The 22,494-nt window shown below is 27.0% G+C and overlaps 1 protein-coding gene across 1 annotated transcript in view; it reads left to right on the top strand.

Annotated features, from left to right (window-relative positions):
• The window catches only part of LOC129987452 (homeobox protein ceh-30-like), a 40,288-nt gene that overhangs the window by 647 nt on the left and 17,147 nt on the right, over nt 1-22,494 (top strand). The window lies entirely within an intron of this gene.

The following is a 22,494-nucleotide window of genomic DNA, read 5'->3' on the forward strand; positions in this document are numbered from 1 at the left end:
TCTCTTAAAAATGTTAAATATATCTCTAATACAAAAATTCAAATTAAAGAAAAAGATTCTATGTGAGAAATTATAAATAAATAAATAAAAAAACTAATGACATAAAACAATTGTAGAAAAATCAAATTTTTTTTTCCATTTTAATCCAAAAGTTTTATAATGATTGTATGCCAAGGAATATAAATATTAAGTTTGCATACAAGCAAATTGAAAAAGAAAAGAATTAATAGAAAATCAAGGAACAATCAAACAATAATCGGAATTGTTTTATTATCTATCAAAGTTCCATTAGCAAAGAAATACACTTTAGCAAAATAAAATGCATTAAAAATATTTTGTAACGTGAGGTCTAGATTTTGAATATATTAATTAATAAGTATGAGTTTTAAAACAAGTCGTTTTATAAAATTAATAAATTCTTAAATGAAGATTTCATTTATCGAACGAATTTAATTCAGTGATTCCTTCTTTTTAGATGTTATTTGTTTGCATTCAAATTAATAAATAGAAAATTATTATAAAAAATAAATTAAAAATTAATAAAAAATTATTAATATAAAAGTAAATTTATATGATTTACATAGTACTGAAATAATACATTTACATAATATTGATGCTGAAATAATACATTAATGCATAATACATTTTCTGACCTTGTTCATTTCAATAGATGGTAAACACATAATCAGAAAAAGAATACATTGAAAATATATACACTTCAGAATATAATAATTAAACAATTTAATACTTCACAACTGATTGAGGTTTCATGTCTAAATTTTGCTTAGTTTCTGCAGGTACTCAAATTATAAATTTAGGAGGTATACATTTTCAATCATTTAGTATACAGTACATTAATCCTTTCTCTACCCCCCCCCTCAACAATAACGCAAGATAAGAGCATGTAGCATGTAGATTTAATCATGTAGCATCATACAGTCTTACTAAAATTACGCAAAAATGTTGAGATATTGATATAATTACTCAATTTTTCCCACTGACAAACTTTCCCTGTTTGCTATAACCATTTGACAAACGTACTGACTTTCCTATGTGGACCGATAATGCATTTCAACTACTATAATTAGTAAAAAATTATACTTAAAATTAATAAATTAAAGCTTTAAATTTATTTTTCCTGGAAACAGTTTTCTTGAATATTTAATATTACAATAAATTCTTGATTATCCACTGTATTGGAAGACGCGGACACTAGAAATAATCCACAAAATGACCGACAAAGACATGAAATCACCACGAAATGCTTTTAAACAATTTTTATTTTCAGTAGGTAGATTGTTCATTCAATTATGACTTGATAAACATTATGAGTTGTTGTAAGGTGCATTATTTACTTTATAATTTATTTATTTATTTATTTATTTTTTGCTTTTATTTGTGTGCGTTTTTTTTTTTTTTTCCCCTACTTTTATTTCAACAAGTTGCATTTGGTAACCAGCTGATTCTTCGGAGATATTGGTTATATTTAATTTCGGTTAAATCGCTTAGGTAAAAATTCATGTCCTTGTTTCTGTGTAATTGTCGGGCATTTAAACCATGTTATTTTAATAGTTTTATATATATACTGCTCATTGTGCATATGAATTTTTCTAATAAAGAGCAGTTCCATGAGATTATAGCAATATTGTATCCAGTTCATCTATCCTCTAAATAAATCAATTTCAGTTTCATTCACGACAGTGAAAATATTGTTATGAAATATATTTAAAATATGTTTAAAAATTAATAAAATCTAAACTAAAGAATTTTATAGCAACTAAATTGGCATCATTGAAAAGATAATGTTTTGGATTTTAAACTTGTTGTAAAAACCCTTTTTAATCTGAGAATATTTTTGAAAGTTGTTGCGTTAAAACATCAAAATCTACTTTAATTATCATTTTATTAAAATTCTATTTAAAATGTCATAAATTTTCACCAATCAAAGCACATCTGGGTCCAATTTAGTATTTCTAGGTCAAACAATTTGGCTTATAGAAGGCCAATACACACATATGCATCTTTATTATAAGTAAAGATTGAAGTTTTTTAAAAGAAAATTTTGGGATTAAGACGGTAATACGGCCATGGATAATCGAAAGCGTATTGTACTTTAATTCTTTTTGGATGAGTCACTTAGAGCTTTGGTCTTACACATAAATATTTCTATTGTATAATAAACCGTTAATACTTATAATGAAATAACAGCGTTGTTTTAATAGTGCACTCAGGTGTCCTCTCTTTCCCTTTGAGATTTAATGTCCAGAATTTTGTGGTTGTGTATGAACTGGGAAATAATACAAGAATCCTCGTTGATTGATTATAAAAATGATGCTATGTCCATCATTCTTTGAAAAATGGTTTCGATTGAACACATCTTGTTCAAACCGTTTTCAATTTCATATTCTCGAGGATTAAATTAAAGGCTGGCTTACCGTACAAATAAGTTACTATATAACACACAATAGAGAATCAGCTTGAAATTCATTTTTTTTTATTGTCGTTGGCAATGATACTTCATAATACATTAAAATTTTAAATTTATATTTTGTGCTTTCTTTTCATAAGTAATATCACTATAAATTTTTGACTGTCCAGGAAACAGAATGACAACAAGAATAAGTAGATTCCAGCTTTAATGCATTTATAACTTGAAACTTATGGATATTCTTTAAGCATCTATTACGTCAAAATAATACATCTGAGGAAATGTTAAAAGATGAAAGCTAATTAGTAAACAGCAGAATTTATATCTTAAATTGCGGAAAAATTAAATAAAAAATTTCGATACAGATTTTTTTCCTGTAAACTTTCTCTGTCATTACGAATAGAAAAACTAATTTCTTGAACAAAAAATGAAAAATAATCCAAATATAATTTAAAATAATACAAATATATTTTAAAGCTTACTTTATCCTTTTCTTTAAAAAATGATAACCTTGAATGTTAAGTCAGAAAAAAATGTTTGCAAAACCGAGAAATTCCGATGTTTTAAAAATATAATTTTGGAATAATATTTACTTGTTTTTAAATACGCAACTATTTAAAAAAATAATAATGGTCTAATTTCCATCATTTATTTTTTAAAAATTATATCAACATGCGAAAATTTTCTCGAACCTCGGAAGTCGTAATTTAGTTGTTTCCATTTATTTATTTAAATCTTTGCCATCTACAATTCAAACTACATTATATATTTTTAACTGCAAAATCAGCATACTAAATTGGTTTTAAAAGAAATACATTATTCTCTTTAATTAAATAATTATTTTTTTTATGAAATTATTATTTTATAATTTTGAGTTAAATATTTTATATCACTTGTTCTTAATGACTTTTTCAGCAAACTATTTTCAATCTTCAAATTTTAATAGATATATAAATCATACTATTTTAGAAGTCTTTCAACTTTCTGTTCATTATGCTTTGTGTGATAGCAAGTTTGTGAAATATCATTTGAATTTTTGAACAAAATCAGGAAATAATTTGATTTAATTATATAACTAGAAAATAATTTGTCCAAATAAAATAAGAATTCTGGATTTTCTTCATCCATGAAGTCTCAACAATTTTATTTATTTGAAATTAATTTTGTGACTATCTTTTTTTATTACTATTCTTTCTTTTGAAAAACACACAGGTTTTTAAAAAAGTTTTACACTAATTTAATTTCATGTTTATCATAGATAATCATTTATCATAAGAACAATATAATATATAATAAATATATTACTTCAAAAAAAATTTAGTTAAAAAATTCAGTATGTTTCAAAAAAATACAAATAATTACATGAAACTCATCAACAAACCAACTAGTCATGATTGTTCACAGGAAATATTACTGAAATAGTCATATTCAGTCTTTGTTAACTTTAAAACTCAAAGTATTAATTGTTACTGATACTGAACACGAGCAAAACATAATTTTTGTAAATTTTTAATGGATCAATGCTCTAATTCAACAACTTCTTTGAATTTCAGAAATTCGGATTGATAAATGGAAAAGAATTGAAAATATTTTTTCAAATATAATTTTTAGTGTCAGGGACAGTATTAATATTTTCAGTTGGATTCCAATGAATTAAAATAACAAAAATTTACAAGAAAAACTATATGGAATATAATGTGAACTCATACAAAGTGTCTTTACGAACAAGACTTTTAGAATCTTTTGTAGCCTGAATTAAATAATAATACGATAATTAAATTATGCTAATTTTTAATTCTACGCATACGATATTATTTAAATAGAAAATGTTATAATTATAAAAAAAAAATTAATTGACCTTGAGATTTTGTTGAATCTTTTCATTTCCTTCAAAGTTTGAAAACATATTTACGTCTGTCTGCTACCAAAGTAATTCAAAAACGCTTTCAGCTAGATGGATCAAATTTGACATCTGGTTTATACACTAAATTTTTTACTTTCTTTTAAATTTTGAACGAAATCCAGTAAAAGAAATTTAGCCTGCCTGTCGATAGAACTACAAATGAACATGATAACTACAAAATGCTAAATAAATAAGATTTGGTATACATATTAAGCATTTAAAATGTAGATGCATGTGAAATTTGGAAGTAAATCCATCAACAGTCTTGGAGTCAGTATATTTGCACGCTTGTAAATTATTACAATGATATTAAATTATAGCATTTATAAATCTTAATCATTGCGTTTTTTAAAAAAATGCAATGATTTAAATTATTAAAATTTGATATATGGTCTTGGTAACTAAAGCCATAATTCTATGCCAAATTTTGCATTTAATTAGTTAAGAATAAGTTTCCAAAATGCATCCTTGGCTATCTTTATAATATTACGAAGCGGTAAACATTCGTGTGCAAGTTTATCTTCACGATCTTGCTCCAGGTTCATAAGTGCTTTTCTCAGAAAAGATGACATAGTTATTAGGGAATCGTACTTCAAGGAAACTGAAGAGGGTCTTGATTTCCAACAATTTTTTAATGATTAGAATACATTGTCTATGCTTTGTATAAGAGAAAATAAAAAACCGTGAAATAGTATATCAACAATTAAGTAAGGTGATTAAACAGACATTAAAACTTGAAGGTGAAAATGCAATAATATATGAATATTTTACCTCTAAAATTGTTGATGATTCTGAGTTGATCAACAGTGAAACGTGACTAGAAGTATTTGCTTAAGTCCAATTTAATAACTTGTAGAAATCTATCGTAAAGTTATATACAGATTGAAAGTATATGTTTTAACTAGATAAAGCCCAAAACAGATTATTACAGAAAAGAAGATTATTTCAAAAAAAATGTGGAGAAATGACCGACACTAGGTTCAGACTTTAATCTCACCAAAAATTGTTTTTTTTAATATCAAAAAAATATTGGTCTTTATAAAAACTTTCTATTTTTGAGATTGTCAGAGATGAGTAGATAGTATTAACCAGGATATAAACGGAGAAATTGGCTGATGGCATAAATAAATGCCTCAAGGCAATGGCTATGACTAAATAATGGTGTAGCAAAATAATAAATATTGATATTTGATTTTTAAAAAAATTATTAAGCACCTCCTACGTTCTAAGACTATGATCGTTCGAATATTTTTCAATAATTCTTAATTTAAAGTTATATGAAATGATCTCTATTCTGAAATATTCTTTGATAATTTTTTTCTCAAAGAACATGTTTGAATTAATAATAAAATTAGCATATTTGGAATAAGAATAAAAAATTATTTTCTATAATAAAAAGTGTTACATTTTCATTACAGTGCTAATAATTTTAAATAATACTTAATAATATTGAAACCATATACCGAATTTTGTTTGTGAAACCATTTCTGAGTTTCACAAATAAACAGAACAACAAACGGTTTAACCGCTTAACTGACTAGGCCTAAATTAGATACGGATCTACAAATCTAAAGATTAATCTATATATTTAATCCCATCATCTAAATATTTATAATTAAAGTTACCGTATTTACATGGGCATGAAAAAACAAACAGGAAATCTGTCCATAAATAGATTTAGTCAAAATTTGCAGTAATATGCAAATTTGGAGTGAAGTCCAGGAAGCAAATTTCGTGATTTGTGACTCCATCTTCTTTCGGGTTATCATTTTCACAGATAAATAGATATAATTCCAAAAACATGTTTTTTGATCTAAGGGAAATCTTAAATTCATTAAAATATTAAGGCAGAATTTTTTGACAATTTCAATACTTTCTTTTATACTTTTTTCAAGAAAGTAAAAAGCCAACAAGCGTTTTTTCTGAATTCCTATGATGCCTTTGCAGGACTTTTGGTGATTGATTTTGTAGTTGTTAGATTATTTAATCCCTCATTATCGCTGAACGAAGTTTCTATATGAGCGAGCAGTCAAAGTTTCGATGTTAAATCTACATCTACAGATATAAGTTTCAAAAGTAAATTCAGACGTAATCTAGTACGCAGGAAATGTAGTTTTTTTTTTTCTACTATCCATTCCAATTAAAATAATTAATTATTAAATATCTGTAAATATTTTCCAATTTTTTATACTCGTATAACGAACAGAGGGAGTCCGCAAATTAAAGAACAATATTTAAGAAAAATAATTTGAAGCAATTTTATGTTATTGTAAGCAATATTATTATATAAAACACAAAGGATCCTAAAAAAATAATGCTAAAAGTAACAGATTTATAAAAATATATAGGAAACACAAGATACAAAAGGGTAAGTTTACTGATCTATGGTTATTAGGGTGATAATTGAAATTATCCTATTATTACTATTTGCGATATGTAAACTTAATAAAGTATTCATCCACTTATTATTGTATTATATACAAAGTGTCATTAAGTTCTCGATGATATAATCTTAGCAAATTTGAGATAAATTTTGCCAATCCTGTTTAAGCTCCACAACAAGACATTTTGGACTAAACGGTAGCAGACTGTGTTCTGCCAGTTGTCTTCTAAAGACCTCCCATGTATGTTCTAAAGGAATTAGATTGAGTAAGCAGGCTGACGACTCCATTCGATGAGTTCTTTCACTTTCATCAATATGAGTTCTCTTTCATCTTTTTGAGTTCTTTCACTATTTATCAATATACACAGTACTATCAATCATGAACATGAAACAATATCAAAAATACTATAATGTTACCAACGTGAGGCAATAAGCTGGCGCATCAATATCACTTTTTTCCAAGATTTTAAATTATGAATGACCACTCAACAATGTACATTGCATAAACTAAAACACGCATTTTTTAAAATTTGACTTGTTTCATTTTTGTGAGGATAAAATTTTAGTATCGATTTTTCCATTTATTTCCTGATGTGATAGATTTTTGAAATTTTGTACCAGGTTTTTTTTTCCTGGTGTCAATCCAATATTTTAAATTGTTTTGAACTTCCATATTGGTAATAACTTATTTTTTATGTAATTTCGATCTTATACGGAAGACACAATTTGATTACAATATTTAATCAGAGAAAAATTGATAACAAGATTTCAAAATAATGTATTGCAAACCATACTAAAGATAAAAAAAGTTGAAAATAATAAAAGTAAAAAAAAAAAAAAACCCGCAATTTCAGCACACTAAAATGTATAGAATAAAATTTTCCTCAAAAAATTTGAAGGTCGTATGTACAGAAAATCGTAAATACTTAAAGCACTAAAAACAGTACAATGAAGAACTTTTGTCACAATAAATATTAAAAGAAAGAAAATTTTGAAACATTGATGAAAAACTCAAATCATAACATGAACGTGATAAAAATTCCAATTTATATTCAAACCTCATTTTTTGCACTTTTCAGTTGGACAATTTTTCATTAAAGAAAATAATTTTTCTTATTCCCATCATTCTTTTACTAATCTAAAAATACAAATTTATATATAAGCTTCAATGAAGTACAAAATATAAAATATTAGCTTCAATACTCGTCCTTTTGAAAATAGAAGAAAATCTATATAATGTTACATGAAAATTTAATAAACAAGAACTTTGTGACAGATGGGCAACAAGTTATTTTTTAAATATGCATTAAAAAGGATTAATTTGATAATATGATTATTTTTTAAAATTATTCAATGAAGAAATCAGGTTCTTCAAAAATTAATAGTACCAAAACTTTTTAAAACTAAAAATTTCTTAAATCTGAATAATATTGTTGAAAACTGAAGAATTACAATTTCCGTCTTACATCTCTAGGATGAAGCGTAGTAGTAGTAGTAGTTCTTTTAGTAAGTAGTAATTTCTTTTGTTTGGATGTAAAAATTTCAGTAAAAATGCATGTTTTCATACAGCTTTTCATTTGATTTCATTATTTCTTTGTTATCAGTTGATTTTTAACTTTTCATATTCGAATGATTTGCTTTTAGCCCTTTTGATTTCAACTCTATATTAATTTTTATCTTTAGAATGAGTATTTATCGAATTTTTTTAATAAAATATTTTCAGATCAATCGTATTTGGTATTAATTCATATATTCTATATAGTGAAATATTGTAATTATTTCAAAACCTTGATGTGAAATATTTTTCAACTGTTTTTCAATTAAATATTCTTCAAAAATTTTTCCTGTGCTTGGTATAACATCCTTTAGATATTTTCATTACATTTTATTTTCATCGAATAGGTCACGGTTAATGTATTTATTTAATTATTAATAATAACCAATTAATCACTTTAACTCCAACATATTATATTGTTCTTATACTTTTTTTTATTCCATTGCATAGTAATATTTTCTTTATTTTTGATCCGATTTTATTCTTATGTAATTATAACTTACATAAGAAAATTCAGCATACTAAGCAATTTCTGTGGTTTAATGTAGATAAATTTTAATTTTTATATGAAATGCGATATCGAATTTGATTTAAAAGTGATTTTTTCCCATTTAAGAAATTTTTGTTCATTTAAATTTTGGAACCCATCAACAAAGTTGTTTTCCTTCTGCCATTTCAATACAACGATTTTTAATAGATAAAGCTAATTCTAAGGTTGTTACACTACATCGTCCACATGTCAAATTGGAATTCTTTTGTTTTTTGCCGATAGGAACATATGTCGCATTTTTTTCCCAAGTTTTTTAGATTATGATTTTTATTTTCATAAAATAAATAAATAATCCAAATACTAACAATTTTCATAATATAAATAATTATTAATTGTATATAATTAAAATAAAATAAAATAATTCAGAAAATAAATTAAAATTCGAATGATACCACCTTAATGTCAAAAGACGACGTAATGTTAAGACATTTGATATTCCATTAATTCGACGTATGCAATTATTAATTCATATCTATTAAAACTTAGTTGCAAATTTTTTCATTCAGCATTAGATTCACTTCAGATTCAATTTCGTTTCTACTCATCATTTTTGAATTAAGTGTTAAAAATTAATGATTAATAATAATTTAATTAAACACATAATTTAACATTCAAAAGCTTAATCATCTACTTATTATTAAAGAAGTTACATTATTTTTGCCGCTTGATACTAAGAGGTCTTTCTAAATTGGTTTTATATTTGTGATTATTATCATTATTAATAATTAATATTTAATTATACTTTTAAAACATGCATTAATGTATGAAATTTTGATCGAAAAAAGAATATTATTATTTTTTTAAAGTCATTAACATGCATCTGATATATATTTCAATTAAGATAAATGTTTTGATTCGGTTCTTACCGAGTAATAAATACCTAATCACCAAATAATTTAATTTAATTTTTTATTGATTTCTCATAATAAAATAAATAATTTTAATTAGAAATTTTTCAACGCAATATTTATAGATGTCTAAATGATGTGATATCACTTCATTCATTCAATGTCATATCACAAATTATTTTTTAAAAATTTACGAAATAAATTCGTAATAAAAGTTTTTTTCTACTGAACGCAGTATCTCTTTATTAGTTATTATTGAAATATTAATGGAAATATTATTTAGCTTATAATATTTCTTCATTTCTGTTTTTGGAAAAATTTCTCCGAACTGAAAGAAATGAAATGAAACAGAAATGGAAGAAATTCTTTTGTGCCAACGAACAGAACATAAGAAATGAAGCAGTTTCTTCGTTTAAGATATGAAAATTTAGATAAATAGATGTGTTTAAATATAAATAATTCTAGGTTCCTAAAAAAAATCAATTCGTTGCATTGTCCCAGTTTGCTCATATTAAACATTTCGTCTAATAAATGCCTAAGTATTTTACTTTGAAGAATTATAACAAAATATGGCAAAAATATATGATTGTCACTTTTTCTATTATTTTTTATTCAGTCTTTAAAATGCTGAGAATCAGCAAAATGTATGTTCTATTCTTTGCAGGAAGCTATTAAAACATATTGTATTTTCGAGTTTTTCAGGAATTAAATGATTTAATCTTAAGGAGACATAAAATGAAAAAAAACTATTAAAAATATTTTTAACATTCATATATATTTTAAATAAAATCTAAAACACACTTCATGTTTTATTAAAACACCCGAATTTTTCAGGAATTGAGTAATAAAAGTTTGATAATCTTAAGGAAACATAAAATTCCCAGTCCTGGAAATCAGATGAAATTTTTTTTTAACATTCAAGTATATTTAAAATAAAAATGAAAACGCACTTTATGCTTTGTTTAGAGTCAAGTTAGATTCATACTGATTAAATTTTGAGGTGGAATATATAAAAAAAAAACTGTTTTTGTTTTATTTTAGAAAAAATGATTTTATCAACTTCCAAATCAGGGAATTTATAGTCTGATGATTACGAACATCGAAAAAGTGGTAACCTCCTAGTGGGAAGAATATTCCCCCTTTAAAAAACTTAAACTGTTTCATATACAAAGTTTAGAGAAAATATTGTAATTGTGATAAAATTCGAACTGATGAATTTCCACCTTTCAGACCTTCCTGTGTTCGAAAAATACATTTTTGGCAATATGGCGATAAAGATAGCCCAAAAACGCCTTGAGCTTGACAAATGAAATTTGGTATGTAGTCGTTGCACCAGCTATATAGATTTCGACTACATTTTGAGCAAAGTCCATTCAGAAGAAGTCTGCATATCTGGCTGATCGAATATGAATTAAGAAGATAATTACAAAACAAAGAGAGCTAGATAGTTAAATTCGATACAAAGATTTAGCACCTTTCGAATTTTGAGCCAAATTCAACAAGGAGTTGACCGTCTATCTGTAAGTTCTTTCAAAGATATGCAAACAAGATAACATAAATGTATTAAATATCCTATCTGATTTTGTAACTTTAACTGTAGTTCGGTGGCAAATTTTGGTTTCAGTCGGTTGTGAAAAATATATCTAAAATTCAAATTCTATTATCCACTACTATTAACTGTATGTTAAAGATTAATCGCCGAATAACTCGCCAAGAATCACACGATAGATTTCGCAAAAATGCTAAATTCCTGCCAAATGTTAATATTCCGCAACCGTTGGGATAACACTTTTATTAGAATGTATGAGAAGAAATTTTTGGGAGTCCAATCCCTTTGGTTTTGATACATAAGTAAAACATTTTGGCGAATAATGTCACAAGATTTAAATTTTTATATAGAACCAAATTACAATAAAAATGAAATGATTCTGTTTTAAAAAATTGAAATTTTCTTTCTTTTTTAACTTTTAATTAAAATAATGAGTTGTACAAATATTTTTAACTTGCATATACGAAACTGCAAAAATCAGTGATGGGTTTTCGAATAGGCCTAGGGCACCTAGCTGAGAAAGTTGTCTAAAAGATTGCTTTCAGCCCGTTACTAAAAAATTCAGAGATTCAAATCCTAAGAATTGCGAAATATTAGGATAATATTAATAGTTAGTCAGGAATAATTGATCAAGTTCTTAACTGTTTCATTATGTTTATTTTGTTGTTACATCATTTTCAAACAACGTTTATTTATTTAAATACCATTCTTTATAAATTCGAATACCACACAATCATGAGTTATAGTAAATAAATAAATAAACCATACATTTTTACAAAAACATTAAAATAAAATATTTAAAAAATCCTTCACTTATTGATTAAGTCAAAAATTCACTGAAATATGAAAATAATTTAGTTAATTAAAAGACGGGGTCTCAAAATATTCCTCTTGCGGAGATCCAGAAAGTTTGATATACGATTCAAAATCCTGTCTTATATTCCACTGCGATTAACGCACAAATACCACTTTAAATGCAATGCAATAATTTGTTAAATTAAACTTTAACCTAAAAATTGTGAAAATCAAATCAATTCGGATAAATAGTATTCCATTGCAAAATGCAATGTAACATAATAAACTTTAAAATTAAATAAGAATTTTATTAAAAATATTTCTTTAAATTTTTAAAAATTTATTCTTTAGTTTCCAGAATATCATAATTGCCGCTTCAACTGAAATACTAATAGATGATTACTTATTATTCTCTAAAGTTATTTCGATGAAGCTATTCTTCAAAACACTTTCCTAAACGAGATGAATACCTTAATATATTTGTCAAACACCAATAAAACGTCCACAATAGCACATTCCCGACATCCTGTCAGGACACAAACGATTTGCATCACAAACATCCCCACCAACCCTCCCGCCGCTTACAATCTCTACCCTAAGCCAACCCCTCACCCTATTAAGCCGCAATCCCTCCCCATCCCCCAAATCCATGATTACGTTTTATAAACGAAGTAGATCTGCAAATTAGAAAGTACATTGCGGTCTTTTGATACAAAAGTGGGGTCTTCGGCAGCACTCTATTAACCTTCTCACTCCACGTGAGAGGAGAAAGGGGGGGGATTTTCTTCTCCTTCCCCCCAACTTAACTTCTGACACCTTTCAGATGGGGGAGGGAGGGTGGAGAAAAGGAAGCGGCAGCGTTTGAAAGAAGTTGAAGAATAACAGGAAAGGACCAATTTGATTTTGAATCGCATAATGCAACAAGAGGTTTTGTTATTACTTTGCGCCTTGTTGGCTATTAAATTTTGGCGTCGGATGATTTATGCCAGTAGCATTTGATTCTTTTCGACCTCCCTCCCTTCCCCCCGGATGGTAGACGTGTATAATGGGTATCTAAAAATGAACTCCCTCCAGGGTGTATGATGTAAAGGTGGATATTGTGGTAATTTGCGAAAAAAAGAAGCAGAACATGCCACAGTTTATTCATTTGCAAATAGGGGTACTTGTCACATGCTGTTTTAAACCCGGTGACAGTTTGCGAGGCTGGAATTTTTATCAGCGGGGGTTTTATTCGATAACAAGGGAACGCCAAAGTTGGGTTATTAGAAGGAAATATCGTTTGGTTGGGAGAGGAATGATGTATAAATAAATATGTTTATGGATTTTGTGAGCGAAGTTTTAAAACGCTTGAAAGCCATTTAGTGCTAGAGAATCATTTTCTTCTAACGCTCTCTTCCTTTTTTCTTTTCAAAGTTTATTAAAATGTTATTTACAGAGATTTATGCATAATAAATAAGATTTTTTTTTTATTTACTTTAAAGTGTATTTTCTTTGCATTTTCAGTTTTTTAAAAAATTGTAATTATTATTATTTCAAAAACCCTTCCTTACTTTATATAAATTAAATATATTAGTTTTATTTAATATCCTCAGTTTTTTTTAAATCTTATTCTATAATATATTGATTTATTTGTAGAAACTTGTTTACCCAATGAATAATTTGATTTGTTAAAAAATTTTGTATTTATGAGAGAAACTGGCTGGAGAAGTCTTCCCAAAACATTCTCACATATTCTCTAATAAACTTGTCATGCCAGATAGCCCCTTACAAGGCATTGCCGTACAGCCGTACAATAATTATGAAATTGTTAACTTTTGGCTTGAATTTAGCATTTTTATTCAACCTACGGCGTCCTCTTTCATGATTAATCCCTGGAAAGCGGTTAATAGTATCCAAAAATCGAATTTCTTTTTTAGACGCGTCTTTCTCAACCGATTGAAATAAAAATTTGACACATAACTGAACATGAATTCAAAAAATTCCACACGAAATTTGATATATTTAATCCATTGTGTTTTTTAACTATCGCATATACATGTTTTTGAAAGTACAGACCGACAAACAGTCGTACCTTAATTGGATTTGGCCAAAGATAAGATATGTTTCTACTTTACAGATGCTAAATATGTGTACCAACTTTAATTTATCTAGCTTTGCCCATTTGGTAATTATCGTGTTAACTTAATATGTATATTCGAACAGTTGGACAGACGAACTTCCTTAAAACAGATTTTATTCAAAATTTAATAGAATTCTACAAATTTGGTGTCAAGACTATATACCAAATTTTACCTGTCTAACTCAAAGCGTTATTGAGTTATCGTTGTCACAGACAGATAGACTGACGGACATTTTCCAAAAATGTGTTTTTCGAAGTCAGGGAGGTATAAAACGTGAAGATTCGTCAAAATCTCGAGTTCGAATTTTTTGAAGATTATTAAACTTTGTCTCCGTATACGAGAAAGTAAAAAAGGAAACATTAAATTGTATTTCATTGTAAATTTCAATTGTCTCCAGAGAACACTTTCACAGAGCGAATCTTGTATGGTTATTAATTCAATATTTATCTTAAAGTAAACCAACATTCGGAATCGAATTTCTTTAATATTTCATAAATTAGCTTTGACAGAAAATGGAAATATTTACAATATAAAGCACTAACTACTGTTCGTTTTCCGAAACTATCCCGATTCTAATTTATTAAAGGGTAGTGCATTGAATGAAGTTTGTTATTTTTTCCTAATTCCATGGATAATCTTTTACAATACTGCTAAATGCAAACGTCTCGTCACTTCTCGTTTCTTCTCGTCACTTTTTTGATGCAATAAACGTTTTTTAGAGCATGAGCAAAAGCACGGACGTCTCCCGAATCCGAGAATGAATAGTAATAAGCATAACCTACAACTGTTTTGATTCGCTTAAAACTAAAAATTATATTCTTATAATCTAAAAAGAATAAAAATATATAGAAATACATAAAAAAATAAATTCATTTATTCATCCTGATTTTGAACTTCTGATTGTAAATGGAAAGAGTACAAAAAAAGTTAGGTAAACTATAAAGAACTATAAGAAAATGTGATGAATGTTTACAAATTTCGTATGAAGAACTCATCAGTTGGTATAAATTAAAACCTCAATTAAAACTTTTAAAATTAAAACTGAAGAATTTAAAAACATTACATTTGAAAATATTAAAATAGCATATTGACATATTCACACACAAATATACATAATATTAATTGCTACTCAGTACATTAGGGGATTAAAAAATCAATTACAAAATTTTTTCTTTATAAACATGAAATTAGTCAAGTTAAATAAAAGTGTGTAAAAGTGATACCAATAATGCCCTCCCCCCCTTAAAAAAACTCAAATTAGAAAATTTCATAAAGAATCATGGTTTTCAGAGTGCAGCATGGAAAAAAAATCCTTTAAAAAATGCTATACTTTACAGATATAATCTTTCTTTTCCATACAGTACAAAGTTACTAAAAACTTGAAATATTTCAGAATAACATTTTACTTTTTACTTTAAAACATTTTAGTAAGGTATTGAGTTGAGATTTTGCGTTCCAAAAATTCATCACATAGATGTTATCTAATCGGGATGTTTCCATGGAAATTATAGAAACGTTTTAAGATATGTGATTATGTTCGAGATGAATTGGTTGAAAAACACTGTAAAATAGTGATATTTTAGAATTTTTATATAAAAAAGATTGAAACAAATCCATATATTAAACCAAAAAATACCAGTTAAATATTTTTTTTACAATTGAAAAAATAAAATAAAAAAAGGCTTATTTTGAGGGGGAGAGGCCTAAAAGGAAGTATAAAGCAAGAATTCTATAGTTTAGAGGTTTATTAAAAGATTTGCTGTAAATTTTGCATAAAACTTAAGAAACATATTGTCTAATTCCTGAACTAAAAAATAAGCTGTATTTATATCCATTCTTTAAGAATTGAGTTTCCGACTTATAATTGAAATAAAATTTTCATTTTTTTATATAATGAAGAATTAAACAACTATAAAATATATCTAAATGAATCAATTACTTATCCTCCAGACTTATGAGCTATCCTCCAGAACATAATGAGAAATTATTATGCTAAATTCGAATAAAAAATATGTATTATATTTCAGTTTACGAGAATTTTCATAAGAAAATTTAACTAAAAATTATAATTTGAGAAAATAGCATTTAAAGATGTAAAACAACATTAAAATGCATTTAATGCGAATATAAAAATCATTGTAAAATTTCCCAAAAAATAGAAATAAAATTTAAACGGGTTTTATAAAGAAACCTGTCCAAACACCAAGAATATTAAATTAGAAAATTCATAATTTTGCAAAAAAATCGCTATTTTTACTTTCTGTTCATCAGAATTTCATCAAGAAGGGTTCTCGTGGCCTGTATTAAAGCATCGCTTTCATGTATTTCTCGGTACGTTAGTTGTAAATAAAACTGAGTGATAAATGTTGCGTTTCCTTATCAATACAAAAAGAAATCCATCGGAATATGATCCGGGAAATATCGAAGAAACTGAATCTCATATCTTCGTTCTAATTACCAGTTCACAGATTTCTATAAAAACGTTATCACATCGCGATGATAATATGATAGTGATTCATCCTGGTAGAAGTAATATTTTTCAATCCTTTGACATTTCTTGATATTTTCGAACAATATCTTCATGCAAATTTAGGTATTCTTCAAGTTATTTTCTATAAAGAAGTTTCTAATTAATGCAAACGTCAACAAAACACATTACCCAGTCAAATGCTTTTCTGTATCAAAATAGGCTCAATAGTTGCCCTTTAATAATGATTTGGACGATAACAAAAAATTATAGTACCAATAAAAATGATAAAATATTATATTATTTAAAGAATGAAACTTCAGGTAACTTCATTTAAATCCTTCATTTGTAATATTTAATTTGAGTAATAAAACTTTAAAATTATTATTATTTTATTTATTTCTAGAGCCACGAAAGTGAAACATTTATTTTGAATTATTTATTTAATCATATTGAATGAATTATTTTACTATTTTTTTCGCTTTTAAAAAAAATGTTGCAAGCGAATTTCCGCGTCGAACATTTCCTATATTCGCGAATTTAAAAGTCTATATACTAAAAAATAAGTAAGTAAAAAAAAAAAAAAGTTATATATCTCGGTGACAATAAAACTCGTTTTATTCTATAAGGTAAAATCATGTTCGAAACTTTTTCTAACAGGTATTTGTTGTGCTAAGAAACTTATAGTAACCGATCAATGAAATGTAGGGCACGGCCCTCCTTCGAATCAGCGGGGGAGGTCTAACTTCTTTAAAGTTCCCGACGCGGGGCGCTGTTTGGAATCAACAATCTCACACCTCAGACGTAAACATCTTAATATTTTTGAGAAATTTTCCCAAGAATTTTGTAGTAAATAATACAGATTGGCACACTTTCTTTCGAATGACATTCGTCAACTTAATAATGGCCTTGCTATATAGTAAAATTAGATAATTGTTAACCAATAGTTACAAACAAGTACTGATATACTTTTAATATATCAGAACTTGATAATAAATAGAAATTGAACAATTAAAAAGAAGTTGAAAAATTTATCTTAAAAAAATTAAAATAACATTTTAAAACTGGTCTGTTAAACCCTTAAAATTATCAGATTGTTTGCTTGATTTACTGATAATAAAAAATGCAAGTATAGGTAACATAAGATAGATTCGACCATTGTTTATACCGGTGCTTTCAGCATGGTATTATAATTGACTAAATGTGATGTATGATTTTTTTTATACCGGATGTGATTTAAAAATTTTAACGGGATTTATAATGTTTTGGACCAGTAAAAATATTAATGTCTCGCCATAAAGCGATGCGTTTTAAGTTCAATCCTGATATTTGATGAACAGCATCAAGTAGACACTTTAAGCTTCTTTTCGTTGTCTGTCTATGACTATTATGCTGCGTTGCGGTAGTTTTAACCCTTGTGTTCGTTTTGCATAGTATACCATACATACAACTTTATAAAAATTTACAAATAAATATGTACAATAATATATACAATAAATATATACAATACAAATAAATATATACAATACAAATAAATATATACAATAATATATACAATAAATATATACAATACAAATAAATATATACAATAATATATACAATAAATATATACAATACAAATAAATATATACAATACAGATAAATATATACAATACAAATAAATATATACAATAAAATATAATACAAATAAAAATATAAAAATACAAATGTATAAAAATTTCTTCAAAAAAAGCAATTTTGCCACGATAAGGCTTAAGCAACAAATAATTGATAGCAAGTAATTCGATCCCGAATTCGCTATTACTGGAATATTCTAAAACTTATTGTATGAGTGGCAAAATCTAATGTAAATGCATCTTGATTTTAAAACTATATTCTAGTATTTACAACATATTTATAGAGGCTTTTAGAAATACTTACAATTCGTAAGAATGCTGTTAAATTCGTAAAAGTGCGGTTATAAAGTATACAAAAAGTTGTTAAAAATATCAATTGTGTATAACAAGAGAGCGATGATTAAAAATAAAGAAGTTTAAAAACACAAAACGATATTCTCGCTATTCTTTCTGGCTCGAGATTAATTAATTAAAAGTCAGAAACCAAGCGATAAATTAGTAACGCCACCTGAAAGTGACGTCACTTTACTAAAACGACGTACAGATTGGATCCTCATTTTGAAGCATATTCACAGTTCTGGGACCACGTAGCCTATAACATTATGTCTAGTTCACTGCGTTTATGAATTCCCATTCTCACAGAAAAATATTGTTTGCAAACTTAAAGATATTTGAAATTTGGATATGCATGGAAATTTAGAAATAGAATATTTTGACAATTATAATATAGTTTCATTATATATTTCATTTGAGTAAAGATTCGCAATATGTTGAAATGCATTTTTTTTTTTTTTGTAAAATATATTATATTTTCAAAAGTGCGAAACACAAAATTCAGAGCTTGCCAATTTTATTAAATAAGAAAGAATTCATTTTATGCGATAAAACAAATAATAGAAATAACATTTGATTTCTGCATGTATAGGGTCGTTAGAATTAAAGTGTTGCTATTTAAGGAGTGTTGCATAGAAAGCATGACTATAAATATTGCAAATCTTAGAGGCATTCTTTTCAGAATTAAATGATACGAAACATAACGGAAGAAGGCAGAATGAAAGTAAAGAATGCTAAGAAAGAACATTCTTACTTTCTCAAACACAAAGAAGGTCATTAGAAACAGTTATAACTATTCAAAGAATTAATCTGAATTTTGGAGGATTCTTCATTTAAAAAAGTATCTTTATTATCTCGTATATTAGACTTCCCACAGCTCGAAAAACACATTTTTGACGTTATGTCGACCCGTCTTTGACAAAACCGCTTTGAGCTGGCAGGATGAAATTTGGTTTACGGTCTTTACACCAAATTAGTAGATTTCTATCAAAATGTTGAGCTATATTTTGAACAGAATTCAAAAAAGAGTAGATCATCTATTGTCTGCATTTTCAGAAACATGTAAAATCGGTAACTCAAAAATGCATTGATTAAAATGTATCAAATATGATATGTGATTTTGTGACTGCAATTATAGTTCTGTGTGAAATTTTTGTTTCAATCGATTATGAAAAAACACGTCTGAAACATAACATTATTAATCGCGTATACTATTACAGTAATTAATTGTACAGTACAGTAAAAATTACGTGTACAGTAATTAATTGCCAAAACACTCACCAAGGATCGCACGATAGATTCAGTAAAAACATTAAATTCATACCAAAGGTTAATATTTCGTAACTATTAAACGCCAATGGTAAAGCGTTCTCTGAGATACTACCTCTATTAGAAATTATGCGAGAAAGATTTTTGGAGACCACTTCTATTAGTAGAAATTAATATTCATTATTTTTATCTCTATTTTGTCATAGAAATGATTTCAGAATTCGAATATAATCTTGCGCTAGAATATCGTATTTTAAGTAAATATACTCTTTTTATTCCATTTTATTGGTTGAAAAAATCTTACTTACAACTAAATTCTACATTTAATTGTCCAAAACGGATATTGGGAAAAAAAAATATCTTTACAAATTAAAACCAACGTTTTTAAAGAATTATTTTGTTGATGTCATTAATAAGACAATAAAATGCCTATACTATTTGTAATTCGAATGATAGTAATCAAAAGCAAAGCAAATTGAGAAAAAAATGGATTTATATATATTTCACTGTAATAACCACTTTAATTTTTAAAAGAGAAAAAATAGCAGATTAATTATTTCAATATGGTTAAATGAATAACTCAAAATCAATTTATATAAGCTTAATATTGTAATATAGCAGAAAATCTTTTGGCATTTGATCCAATTTTTTTTCTTTTGTATCGTTATTCTCAGCTTTAATTTTGCTCTTCTTTCATGAAATTTTTTTTTTAATAATCGTCCATGAAAATTTTTTTTGATAATCGTCCTGATAAAATAATAATAACTGAAAGTAAGGCATAAGGATTTATTTCAAAAACAAAAATTCAAAATGTGTGGTGTAAAATATTCCTAACTATAAAAAAATGAAAATGCATTTAAAGGCATTTTGACATTTATTAATATTTATTTCATTTTTTTAATATAAAAATTATTTTTTATCGAAAATTTAAAAAAAAAACATTGAAACATTTTGTTTATCTTTAATTCACCTCTTGCGATTGCTCGAATTTACGCATGTAGGAGCCAATTCTACAAGTGTATATTTTGATACAACTGATTTCGTAAAATTGCACAGGAAAAAAAGTCTAAGATTATCTTTCCAAAATAAATAATCGCACTACAAGTTGCTTATAACTCAACTCATTGTAGTTGGTTCAATGTTATAAAACAAATTATAAAAACAGTTGTCTGTAGGTTTAACAGATATTTTCCGATGCATCCAGTCTTTAATTGGCTTTCTGCTAGTGCTAGATTTTGCAACATTAAACAGAACTGTGATTTTTTCTATCTGTTTAATAGGATTGACATCAAATTCTTCTACATAGAATTAACTGTAATTATGCCTGGAGAGGTAAAAATATGCTAAAACTTTTTCAACAAAATTGTGCTGTCAGATCAAGAAAATCAGAATTTCGGATTGCAAACGGCAGATGTTTTCCATTCCATTCAATAGTAAATTAACTTTTATTTAATGCGAGATTTCTCAACATTTAATAGAGCTGCGATTTTTTTCATCTATTTTATAAGGTTGACAAAAAATTCTTTTACATTAATATCATAGAATTAACTGTAATTATGCCTTGTAAGGTGAAAATATGGGCCTAGAAAAGTGAACATTTTTCAGCAAAAATGTGCTGCGAACTGCAAAAAATCAGAATTTTGGGTTACCACCAATGATTGTTATGATTTTAAAGTACGCTAATAAAGGAAAAAGAAATGTGTTAATGTTTCCTCACCTCACCTAACACAAAATCAAAGACTCTTCTTTTTTTTTTAATTCTTTATAGATGCCGTGGTTTAAAATATGATGCGTGCATTTCATTATAAATCTATCCAAAATTATATCAATTTACAGTATTAGTGGATTTTTTTTAACATTGTATAAAGCTTTTGCACTTTTGTTATTGATTTCATAGTCTTCATCTTCCAAGAATTTTTTTAAAGCTTCCGATTGCTATTTGTTTTTCATTTTTTAAACAGTATGTACTTCAAATTTACAATGCTCCATTAAACGCATTTAAAGTAGTTGACCCTCGAACGTTTAGAATAATCGAGTGGATCGACTTTTAAAACTTAATCATGCGAAAACATTTGCAGCTGGGTTCCCATCTTTCGGAAACTCACTTTACCAACGCGTACCACCACTGTCTCTTATTCTCTATTGATGAGAACAGATATAGCATTCGCTTATTCATCGCAACCACTTCTCAATCGGTGGCCCATCCCTGTCACTCTTCAGATTCATCTCTTTCAAACAATGAAGTACATTGTTTGTTTTAACTACTGACTATGAAATGCAACATACCCTGAAATTCCCACGGGTCAGCCCCCTCCCCGGACACACACACGCTTACTAAACCAACTTTTTAACCTCCCCTCCCGCCCTCCTACCTTCTAAAAACAGCTGATTAACAAACGACAAGGTCCACTTGCGATGAAAAATCAGAGAGAGCACTTGGCGATTGTTCAGGGCAATTATACGTACTGGTTACGCCAAACTTCCGCCACTTCACAAAGCCAAAGAACCCTTGGCTCTCTTTGTAGGATATCAAAGCACACAATATGCTGTATTGCCACGCTCACCAACTGAAAAAACCCCATACAGTCAAAAGCATCGACTGCGTAAATTGGCTCGTGCAGTATGGTTGGCGAGCTACCCATGTGCGTGATTCAGTATTAGGGCAAGAATTAAGGGGT

The sequence above is a fragment of the Argiope bruennichi genome, chromosome 10, assembly GCF_947563725.1.
Source record: "Argiope bruennichi chromosome 10, qqArgBrue1.1, whole genome shotgun sequence".
Taxonomy (NCBI): Eukaryota; Metazoa; Arthropoda; class Arachnida; order Araneae; family Araneidae; genus Argiope; species Argiope bruennichi.